The sequence below is a fragment of the Nycticebus coucang genome, chromosome 13 (assembly GCF_027406575.1).
Source record: "Nycticebus coucang isolate mNycCou1 chromosome 13, mNycCou1.pri, whole genome shotgun sequence".
In the NCBI taxonomy this organism is placed as follows: Eukaryota; Metazoa; Chordata; class Mammalia; order Primates; family Lorisidae; genus Nycticebus; species Nycticebus coucang.
The window spans coordinates 84,450,542-84,461,362 of NC_069792.1; the positions used below are offsets into that span (position 1 = coordinate 84,450,542).

The window sequence follows — 10,821 nt, forward strand, 5'->3', positions numbered from 1 at the left end:
CCTTCCTGCCAGTGATAATCAGGAAGAAGTCACTGCCTTTGCAGATTTCAGATACATGGCTCAATCTCTTTGGTCATGCATGCTTGGCTGGCATTTCAAAGGTTATCCCATTTAATGCAATACATAAAATACATTTCTGATTATCTCTTTCTGCTTATTGATATTATATCCTCAATCTTACTTCAAGTTGATTATAATGTGAATTCTCTCGAATAACGGTTGAGCTTGGCTGAAATTCTTCACACACTGGCTACATTCAAAAAGTTTCTCCCCAGAATCTCCTTAACTTTATTAAAGAGCGGTCTCTAAAGGTCTTTTCATATTTATTACATTCATAAGGTTTCTCTCTGGTACAAATTGTACAATGTTGGCTAAATATTGGGTTCAGCTAAATCCTCCTCCACATTTGACTAAAAGAGTTTCTTTCCAATGTGAATTCCATTATGTTGAAAAAGTTATTAACTTGGGTTAGGGGTCTTTTCACATTTATTTACATTCATGGGTTTTTCTCTAGTATGAATTCTGATACTGAGCAAGATTTGAGCATTTACTGAAGGCCTTCCTACAGTGATTACAAGTTGACCTTCATAGCAGTTGATAACTACAAAGACTGCCTAAGGTTTAATTTATTAATAAATTAATTATGACTTAGATGCTTAATAAGGATTATGGATATTTAGCAGAGAGTCTGGATTTAATTTTTAATCTCATTGCATCAGTCCTAGGTCCAGTCAGGAGACAACACAATAATTTGAATGAGGAAAGGTTAACATAAAGATACATTCAACTGTGACAGGGAGCAACTAACGGAGCTTTAAAGGGTATCTAGAATTCAGGGACAGAATTCAAAGAAGGAGGAACTTGGAAGGGAGGCCCCTTGCTCCTCAACACTCAGGTTGAGAGAAGGTGGTTCCAGACTACTGGATATTGGAGTCTCAGACTTGTCCATGTCAGAGCTAGTCTCTGCCCCCAGGCAGCAGGAAGCAATTCCCCTGGGCACAGGCAGTCTGAGGCTGGTGGGTAACAGTGCACAGGGAGCCAGGGCATGAGTCCCCCCACTAGTCAGGATGTTACGCAGCCCATTGTGCACACCATCTGTGTTCGGAGAGCCACCCTTGGTCACAGGCAAACCAAGGCTGGCAGGCAGGTGCTTGAAACACATCAGGGTGGTGTTGCTGACATGAGACCTGGAAGATACCAGCGTCCCTGTTGGGAGGACTCCAGTGAAGTGCTTATTGGGTGGGGACCTTGAAGGCATGAAGGGAGTGTGCATCTGGGTACGTGGCTGGGACAGAGCACTGCAAGATGTCCCCTGTGCACACACTCCACTGGTGGACCCTGAAGCAGGACGAGAGTAAGCAAAACAGTGCTTTGGAACTAGGAAGAGACACCCATTCCTCTGACTGCTCCATCCCCCTCTACTGACAGCTCAATATGCAAACCGCAAAGAGAAATGTCTGATGAGTCCAGTCTGGTCACACTCATGCACCTGGAAGTGACTCTGTAGGGTAGTTGACAGAAATGGAGACTGCGTTGTCCTCTATTTAATGAGATTGAGATGCCAGAATTTCCCCAACATGATGTAGATGAAGATATCCAAAGGCTTAGGGATCAAGGCATGTGGGAGTGGGTTTATCACATGCGGCCTTCTCACCCTCTGATGACATGCTGTACCCAAATGACACTTCATGAAGCTACCGGGTAAGGGAGCATCTGCAATGAGCCATGTGTGATGGTGAGAGACACCATCACTGATGGGCTCTCTGGTTTCAGTGAGGTCAATGCAACTTCATGGTAGCAGAGGCCCAGTGACAGCATTTAACTACCAGACAACAGCCATGCACAGTCAAGGGTAGCAGGAAAGTAGTAGTAAGGGATTTTTTGGCTGTTGATAAATGACTACCCTGTCCCTAAGAATGAAATAGGCAGCCTAACAAACTGTTGCTTGATATCTGTAACAGGAAAAACACCAGACTTAGTGGCCAAAAACCTGATTTGAGTCACCACAATTGAGAGTTATGCCCATCACCTAAAGTCACAGATCCAAACCCTGTTGATTGAAGGGGAGGCCAGGTCACTTTGAGGAAGGACCCTGCAGCAGGGCCACATATACATGCTATAAGCTTCTTTAAACCTTCAAAGGGCCCTTTGCCATTTACTTGAATGATTGTGCACAGCTGTAAAGAAAACACCCAGACCTGACAGAGATGTCTAGATATGGGCTCTGAATTGACACTAATTACTGAGGCCCACCACTGAAGATCAGGGCTGATAATGGTAGTCAGGTAATCAAAGGAGTCTTGGGAAAGTTTGAATGACAATGGGTGAAATGGGCCATGAAAACACCCGTGATTATTTGCCAAGTACCTGAGTATATAATTGGAATAAACACGTGACAAATGGCAGTACTGCCCTGTTGGCACTATGACCTAGAAAAAGCCAAGTGAAAATCCCTGTAACTCCTCCCTACCGGGATAGTAAGATTAAAAATATTGCAATTATTCCTGAGGGAATTGCAGAAATTAGTACCACTATCAAACACCTGAAACATGAAGGGCTGGTTGTAGCTAACTCATTTCAATTTAATTTGCTATTTGACCTGGCCAGGAAGGAAGTGCATCTTTGAGAATGACTGGCTATCAGGAGGAGGACGCAGCTGCAGCCCGTGTTAGAGGCGCAGCCTCCACACAGGCCCTGGCGTGTAGTATGCCCCCTGCCTGACTCCCTGGGACCTCTCTCCCCTAGACACCGTCATGACCCGCCCCTTCCCAGTGCCACAGCCCGAACTCCACGATGGCCTCTCGTGCATCCTGCTTACCTCTCCGCAGCCCCTCGCCGCCCCCACCGGGCTCCCAAGTCACTCCTCTGCTGCCTTCGCAAGAGGGCCTGGAACCTGGCGGCGCTCGTAGTGCCCCTCTCCCCCGACTGGGCACCCGGCCTAACTACGCTGTGCCGGTCCCCCTGGAGGGCCAGTGCTCAACAGCAAGGGCGGTAGGAACGATGTTCGATCGGTGAAGGGCCGCTCCCGACCCTCAAGCGCTCCCTGCTGGGCACCTGCGGCCGCAGGGTGAGGGCGGTAGTGGTGGGGTTCTTTGGGGATCCCCCTTCCCGGCCGAGGCTCACTGGGCGAAGGAAAGCCTTTCGCCAGCATTTACCTTTTGTGTCAGTCTCCGACTTTGACAAGCAAACAAAACGCGTATTTCCCTCGCGGGTAAAGACCAAGAGCGAGCAAAAGTATTGTGCCCCGTGTGAGGATCGAACTCACGACCTTCAGATTATGAGACTGACGCGCTACCTACTGCGCTAACGGGGCACCTAACGAGAGGATCCGGTCAGAAAGTAATGAAGCTATGCCGATAGCCTAGTGCGCATGCTCAGTCTTATTTCCTTTATTGCCGTCTTCCTGGTCCTGGACAGCCAGAATTCTGAGTCTCTGGCGCCGCTTTGGACCAGTCCAGCAGTGCTCCGATCTCCCTCCCCCTTATCTGTTTATCATTTAACAAGCACCGCGCTAGGCCTGCCGACGCCACTCGGAGAAGGAGGATTTTTCCTGCCAATGTTGTAAGTTCTTATGAATAGTGCCTACAAAGCGGTTCCACACGCGGGAGCTCATGAGACACTTGTTGGGTATCCTGTGCTAGTGCTGCGTTCACGAGGCCACTGCCTGCATCAAGGAGTTAGGTAGGGGCGCAGATACATGATGGTACAGAAGCACGCTGTTCTAGCTCCCACCGCAGACCTAGCCTCCTTCCGGCGGCCCAGGCACTCCTCGGCGGGGGCCACTCTTCTCAGAGGCGTCCGGGTTGGGGACAGGGCACCTCAGGCCGCAGCCTCTGCACCTGGGAAGTCCCCTCTCTCCTTCCCTTTGTCTACCCTCTCCGTCCCCCAGCCGTTTATATGAGCTCACTTAAATACATGCGTTGTTAAAGGAAAATTCTTGTCATTATTTTCAATGGAAATGAGCAAGGGGGTTTTCCCCCTAATACATGTTAAATACAAATGTCACTAGGAAAGTTTGGAGACTGTTAATGGTCCGTTATTTCACTTCCAAGAAACAGTCCACAGATTCACCGTGCAAGTTTCAACATGCTGGGCTTATGGAGACAGGCTATGTTATGGTCCATTATTTCACTTCCAAGAAACACAGTCCACAGCGTCCTTTCTGATTCACCGTGCAAGTTTCAACTTGCTGAGCTTATCGGTGCTGCCGGGAGAGCCTCATTGTTTCCATCCGGCCGCCAGGCACTCGGTCGCAGTCAGCTATGGAGCTGGGAAGGGAGCACTTCCGAGCAATGATTTTCTATGATTTTAAAAGTGGGTTAAAGGAGTCTCAAAGCCTGGAGCGTTTACAATGGGCTTTCGGAGACCTTAGTCCTTCCCGCGCCACAATTTTTCGGTGGTTTCAAGAATTTAGAAGAGGCCGTACTTCACTGAAAGACGAAGAGAGGAGTGGGCGACCGGCCACCGCAGTAACTGAGGAAAACATCGCCACTGTAGAAAATATGGTTCTTGAAAACAATCGAGTGACATTTAAGGACATTGAAGCAGCCCTACAGATTGGATCTCCTGCAGTGTCCAAAATCCTGGATTATCTTCAAGTCAGGAAAGTGTCGTCCCGGTGGGTGCCTCACACTTTGACAGATGAGCAGAAGCGCATCCGTGTGGCCTGGTGTGAAGAAATGCTGGTCAGATTTGAGGGAGGCAGGTCTACACGCGTGTCTGACATCATTACTAGCGACGAAACCTGGATTTACCAGTTGGATCCAGAGAATAAGCGTCAGTCCACAGTGTGGATTTTTTTTCCGGACGAAAATCCACCAACAAAAGGGAAGCGACCCCGAAGCCTGGGGAAAAAAATGGTGGTAACTTTCTTCTCCAAAAGCGGTCACGTTGCAACTGTTCCTCTGGAGGAACAAAGAACTGTTACTGCTCAGTGGTACACAGCCGTGTGCCTACCCAAAGTTTTCGGGAAGCTTCAAGAACAGCGGCCAAAGAAAGGACTGCGGGGGACCATCCTGCACCATGACGATGCCGCTGCCCATACAGCCAACATCACCATTCAGTTCCTGGAGTCCACAGAGGTTAAATTTATGACTCACCCACCCTACAGTCCTGACCTGGCCCCCTGTGATTATTTCCTGTTCCCTTTAGTGAAGAGTCGCATGCGCGGAAGAAGGTTCTCCAGCCTCGAAGAAGCTGTTGGCGCCTATGAAAGTGAGCTTACGGCACTTGAAGAAAGTGAATGGAAAGAGTGTTTTCAAAAATGGTTTACAAGAATGCAAAAGTGCATAGATTGTGGTGGCGATTATTTTGAGAAAATATAATGACTTTACCTTTACCTTTTTAATTTTACCTTTTTAATTTTTGTGTATCTCAAAACTTTACCTTTTTAATTTTTGTGTATCTCAAAACTTTCTTACTGTCCCTTGTACATATCAAGATTTTTAAAATTACTCTTAACTAAAATCAGTCAGACTGTGGCACATTGAAGATTTGTGTATTTCGCAGCAGGTAAATTTCATCTTTGAAAAAGTAAATTAAGACCGAACTTGGACAGGCCCTGGACAGGCCTGCAGAAACTCCTCAGGAAGTGCACGGAAGGCTGCGGGGCTGAAGTGTGTCCAGAGGTGAGAAGGTCGGAAGGACAGACCGATGTGAGGACAGGGTGGGGGCAGGTGGAGAGATTCTGGCGACCGTGAGCGTGGGAAGACGTCAGGACAGACCCAGCTGGAGGTGTTTGGCTATTCATTGCACAAGTCGGTCAACTTCTCTGTCCGAAGTTTTTCCCTGGAAACGGTTGAGGGGAATTTCTTAAATCACCCAGAATTTGGGAAGTAAGGTAAGTTGTTAAGGGGGCAGATAGCAGTATAAGCAGGCGGAGACAATAGTATCTGAACAGAAACGCCAGAATTCCTGGGGTGGAGGAAGGAATTGCTTTTGGGGGGAGGGAAATCTTGCAGTATTCGCGCGAGCCTCCGGGAGTGATCGCGGGGAGGCGGGGCCTGGTCGACCTTCCAGAATGGGAAGGACTGGGGGGTTTCGGGACAGGTGCAGCCAAACCGCAAGGAGAAAGGGGCTCAGTCCGGAAGCGGTAGAGCGAGGGGGTAGGAAGGAGTAGGGAGGTAGGGCAGGTTGTCCTGGCCCCGCACCCACCCTGGGGAGGCTCCCCGCTCCCCGGGTCAGGAGCTGTAACCCCGCGACCTCCTCCAGCCTGTGGAACGCTCCCGCCCACACTCCCCCGCGGGAATCTAGGGTCAAGTTGCTGGGGCGGCCCCTGCGGACTGCAGACTTGGAGTGTTACCAGATCTCCAAGTCCCATCTACCAGTCACATATAGGCCACTGGCGTTGGATCTAACAGTCCTACGATTGGCCACGTGCTTGGTCACTCGCTAAAGTCATGTTTGAATGGAAAAAAAAAAAAAATTGGAAAGAATCCAAGCGTCCATCCACACAGAACTAGCCACAGGAATGGCTGTCTGTCCAGGCTGTAAACAAAACCAAGAACCCTCTGTGTTGATATGTGAGTGAAGCACGCAATTGCAGAACTGAGTAGGGGCTGTGCTGCTATTTCCGTAAAAAGGGGGCGTGTTTACTTTTGGTAATATTTGCACACGATTTATCTAAAAGGATACACAAAATAACTAAGATCAATGAATAGTAAGTTAAGGGATGGAAACTGCATGGTTGGGGGAAGGGGCGAGATAAACAGTTGAAAAAAATAAACTTTATTCTTTGAACAGTTTTAGATTCTCAAAGAAATAGCAAAGATAAGTGCTTCCATAAAGCCTGCACCCAGTTTCTTATATATTATGTGATAACAAGATCTTTTTTTATTAAGTCATTTGTACGTAGATCATAAATACATTTATGCCTTTATGGGGTTCAATGTGTTGATTATTTGTACAAATTGGAGGGCTTACATCCTACTAATCAACATAGCCTTCACCTCAGTGATAATAAGATCGTACATCGGCCTGGGTCATTTGTTACAATTAATGAACAGTGTAGATACGTTATTAACTTAAGCCCTTCCTTAGTTGTCACCAGACGTCCTTTTTTCTGTGCTAGGATCCCACGTGAGACACCACATTACACTTCACGCTCAACTCTCCTTAGACTGCTCTTGGCTGTGACCATTTCTCAGACTTTCCTTGGTTTTGGTGACCTTGACAGTTTTGAGGAGTACAGGTCAGGTATTTTGTAGAATGTCCTTCAATTTGAGAATCTGGCTGAAAATCTTTTCTGAGGTGAAGACTTATGACTGTTTACCTTTGGTTCTTTTTTACATACCAGAACAATGTTGATCTATAACCTATTTAAATGTTTGAATAGAGTAATTCAAAAAACAAACTGCAGGAACTAGGAAAGAGGAAAAGGAGGAGGAGAGGGAGGAAGAAAAGGAAAAGGAAAAAGGGAAGGGTAGGTGAAGAGTAGGGGAGGAGTCCGAGGGGGCAGCGCAGATCGCGCCCGGGGTCCCGCTCAGCACTGGCGTTTCCCAGTGCCCCTGAGCCCCGCGGCAGCCAGGGGGCGCTGTGCCGAGAGGTAGCGCCGCCGCCCCGCGGGTTTCAGCGGTTGACTCGGCTGCTCAAATGAGACTCGGGACACACTGCGCCACCCACAAGCAGGGTGCCAGGCTGGCCCCACGCCGAAGTGATCACCGTCACGCACACCTGTTTATGGAAGATGGACAGAACATGACTTGGGGACTGTAGGGGGACAGGCAAATATTTCGCTCCATAAAGTGCTTACATTTTTTAAATACGTGTGCCACCAATCTTCAAAGACTCTTCTGAGCCTTCCAGGACATCGACACACGCGCACAACACCCTGGCTTCCTTAACAGCCTGAATGAGGCTTGTGTTCCTGCAAAATCCGGGTAGGCGCCGAGTCCCCATGTGACACCTCACGGATGCTCTGGGGAAACCGAAGGCTGGGTACGACCCGGTAAGAGTCCAGAATGAAGGGTGGCCGGTGTCACAGTCCACCAAGGTCGCAGGCGAGGGAGTGAGGCTGCACACAGACGAGTCCGCGGGCAGTGACTCTCAGGCCCGGAGTTAGTGACCGAGGCAGGGGACACGCGGGTTTCAGGCCGCGCCTGCGCAGAAGCCGCCACAAGCAAGCCCTTCCCACCTCCGGGCCTTTGCACCTGGTCCCCGCGCCCCTACCCCCGCCAGGCGTGTCCTTTGCACCCTCAGGCCCCTTTATTGTGACGGGAATCTCTTCTGTGGGCTTCATCAGCCAGGTCAGAGTTCAATTTCTCTGAGAAAACCTGATCCCCATTTCCTTCCTCCTTTCCCCATCCTCTGGCTCCGCGCTCGCCCATTTAGTCCCCCTCCCGGGACCCCCTGAAGGAGTCAGTACTGCCATCGCCCAAATTCAAAGAGAAGAGAAGACGCAACTCGCCCAAGTTCCAACCATCACCCTCCCTCTCTCTCAGCAGTTTCCAAATGTTTTTCCCCACACGCATCCCTAAAATAATTTTGAAAAACATCCGTGCACCTCCTCTCATAACGTTAAACTGACATGCAGACTTTCTCATTATAAGTTCAAACAGTTGCAAAGGATGTTATTTCCAATGTATTGTAAATTCTGACTAAAAAAAAAGAGTAGATGACATTTTAAAATGTACCCAATGAAATCTAAATATCCTATGGATTCTATAGAAACCATAATCTATTTTGAATATGTATGAATGAAACCTCTTTAACATTTGGAAAGTTTACACTTAATTTCCCCCTTTGACCTATTTCCATTCTGCTCCCCCTACAAAATGTTATCCTCATATAATACATATTTTATATTCGAATGCTTTTGTTGATCACTTAACATGTCTTTCAGCAACAAAATTACATGCGCAAATTGAATTTTTTTGTTTGTTTTCTGTTACCCTAAGGTTCTAAGTGTCAAAATTTCTTCTAGATTGTCATATCATTACTTTTATTAGTATAAAATCAAGTCATAAATATATTTATACGATTGAAGAATGATTAGTAAGTGGAAAATTTTATCAAAAATGAATATCCATGAGATGCCTGTGACTTTTTTATCCCTCTTAGCTCATATCTGGGTGGCCAACTTACTTTTTGCTAGAATGCAATGGGGTTCAGCATTAATTCTATTCCTATTTTTCATATTTACAGATGTTAATGCTGAGAAACCTTGTTCACATGAAGTAAAAAAGGAGAAGAATTTTGTTATGTTATTAAAATTCAATCCCTTAGATGCATTTCAAATTCTATACTGAGAATTACTTATCGAAAATTAATACTTTCACCAATCTATTAGCATGGTTAGATCCTCTTTTCATTTTGAATTAGAAGTCACAATAATTAGTAAGTCATTAGAGTCTTTCATTTTCTCACTCTAAATCAATGTTTTGAATTGAATATCCCTTCAGTTTAGTGCTGGAGGCTTTCACAGCTAAGTAGCAAGATCCTTCCGGTGGAAGACAAGGGGTGGGTAGCTGTGGCCTGACCCCCACAGTGGCTCTCTCTAGCTAATCCATTTGGGGAAAGTTCTTCTTGGGATGTCTTCATGTACCCCTGGGGTACATGTCCAGGTGACATTTGATGGGAGTTAGATGTGATCTGACACATAGTAGAAGCTGTTGCAATCCCATTTTACAGAATGAAAGAGAGAGAGAGAAAGAGTGTGTGTGTGTGTGTGTGTGTGTGTGTGTGTGTTGGGGCGTTCCTCAGGGCTGGCTGAGGGTAATTTAATGGAAATCTGATGAGAGTGATTCTTCTTTCCTGGTGCTAGATGGACCCAGGCAAGAGATCACCTGTAGGCAAAAATCAAAGCCCAAGGGGATGAGGGCACATCCTGCAAGGTGTCTGCCAGGAAAAGTCAAGTACAGACACATTCCAGAGTTAGCCAGGACTCAGGTCTGGTCGACTGACAAGAGAAGCCAAGAGTGACTCCAGACTGGGATGAGCAATGTCCAGAAATGTCCAGGCGCCACTGCCAGGAAGGAAAACAGAAAAGAAGGGCCTGTTGGGGGACCCAGTAATTCTAGGGTTTGCATATATTCTATTACACAAATAACATTTACTTGTTATAAAATATACACATACACGCATCCTGTATGAGTCAGCTATCTGTGCGCTAGTGCCGAGATGACACAGCAGCCAAAACATAATGGCTTACACACCCAGCATGTGGTTTTTTTCCTTCATTTTTTAAAAAACAGCTTTACTGAAATATAATCCCCACGCCATGCAACTCACCTATTTAAAGTGTACAATTAGTGACACTTCGGGGCACAAATACTAAAATTGGAACAATACAGATGAGATTGGCATGGTCCCTGCCCAAGAATGCCACACGAGTTCATGAAGCACTTCATATTTTTAAAATTTAAAAAGTGTGTCATTAAACGAGTTTGGGTATATGATGTTATTTTTTTTTTAATATGGAACGCTTCACGAATTTGCGTGTCATCCTTGCGCGGGGGCCATGCTAATCTCTGTATCGTTCCAGTTTTAGTATATGTGCTGCCGAAGTGAGCACTATGTTATTTTTTAATTTGTGCTAAATATGTGTTACATAAAATTGACCATTTTAACCACTTATGAGTGTAAAATTCAGTGGCTGTAAGTACATTGTCAGGGTTGTGAAACCATCATTATCTATTTCCAAAACTTTTCGTCTTCCCAAACAAAAACTCTGTACCCTTTAAGTAGTAACTCCACATTGCCCCAACCCAGCCCCTAGTAACCTCCAATCTACTTTCTATCTCTATGAATTCTAGATGTTTCATGTAAGTGGAATCATGTAATATGTGTCCTTTTGTGTCACTTAGCATTGGTAAGCATGTCTTT

The 10,821-nt window shown here is 46.5% G+C and overlaps 3 non-coding genes across 3 annotated transcripts; 1 reads left to right on the top strand and 2 right to left on the bottom strand.

Moving 5' to 3' along the window:
* Nucleotides 1–3,240: 3,240 nt before the first annotated feature.
* TRNAM-CAU (transfer RNA methionine (anticodon CAU)) lies at nt 3,241–3,313 on the bottom strand. The gene has a single exon. It is a non-coding gene; the product is annotated as a tRNA-Met (tRNA).
* Nucleotides 3,314–10,247: 6,934 nt separating this feature from the next.
* On the top strand, nt 10,248–10,352 carry LOC128564103 (U6 spliceosomal RNA). Its single transcript, XR_008373989.1, has one exon. It is a non-coding gene; the product is annotated as a U6 spliceosomal RNA (small nuclear RNA).
* A 54-nt stretch (nt 10,353–10,406) lies between these two features.
* LOC128564099 (U6 spliceosomal RNA) lies at nt 10,407–10,510 on the bottom strand. Its single transcript, XR_008373986.1, has one exon. It is a non-coding gene; the product is annotated as a U6 spliceosomal RNA (small nuclear RNA).
* Nucleotides 10,511–10,821: the final 311 nt, after the last annotated feature.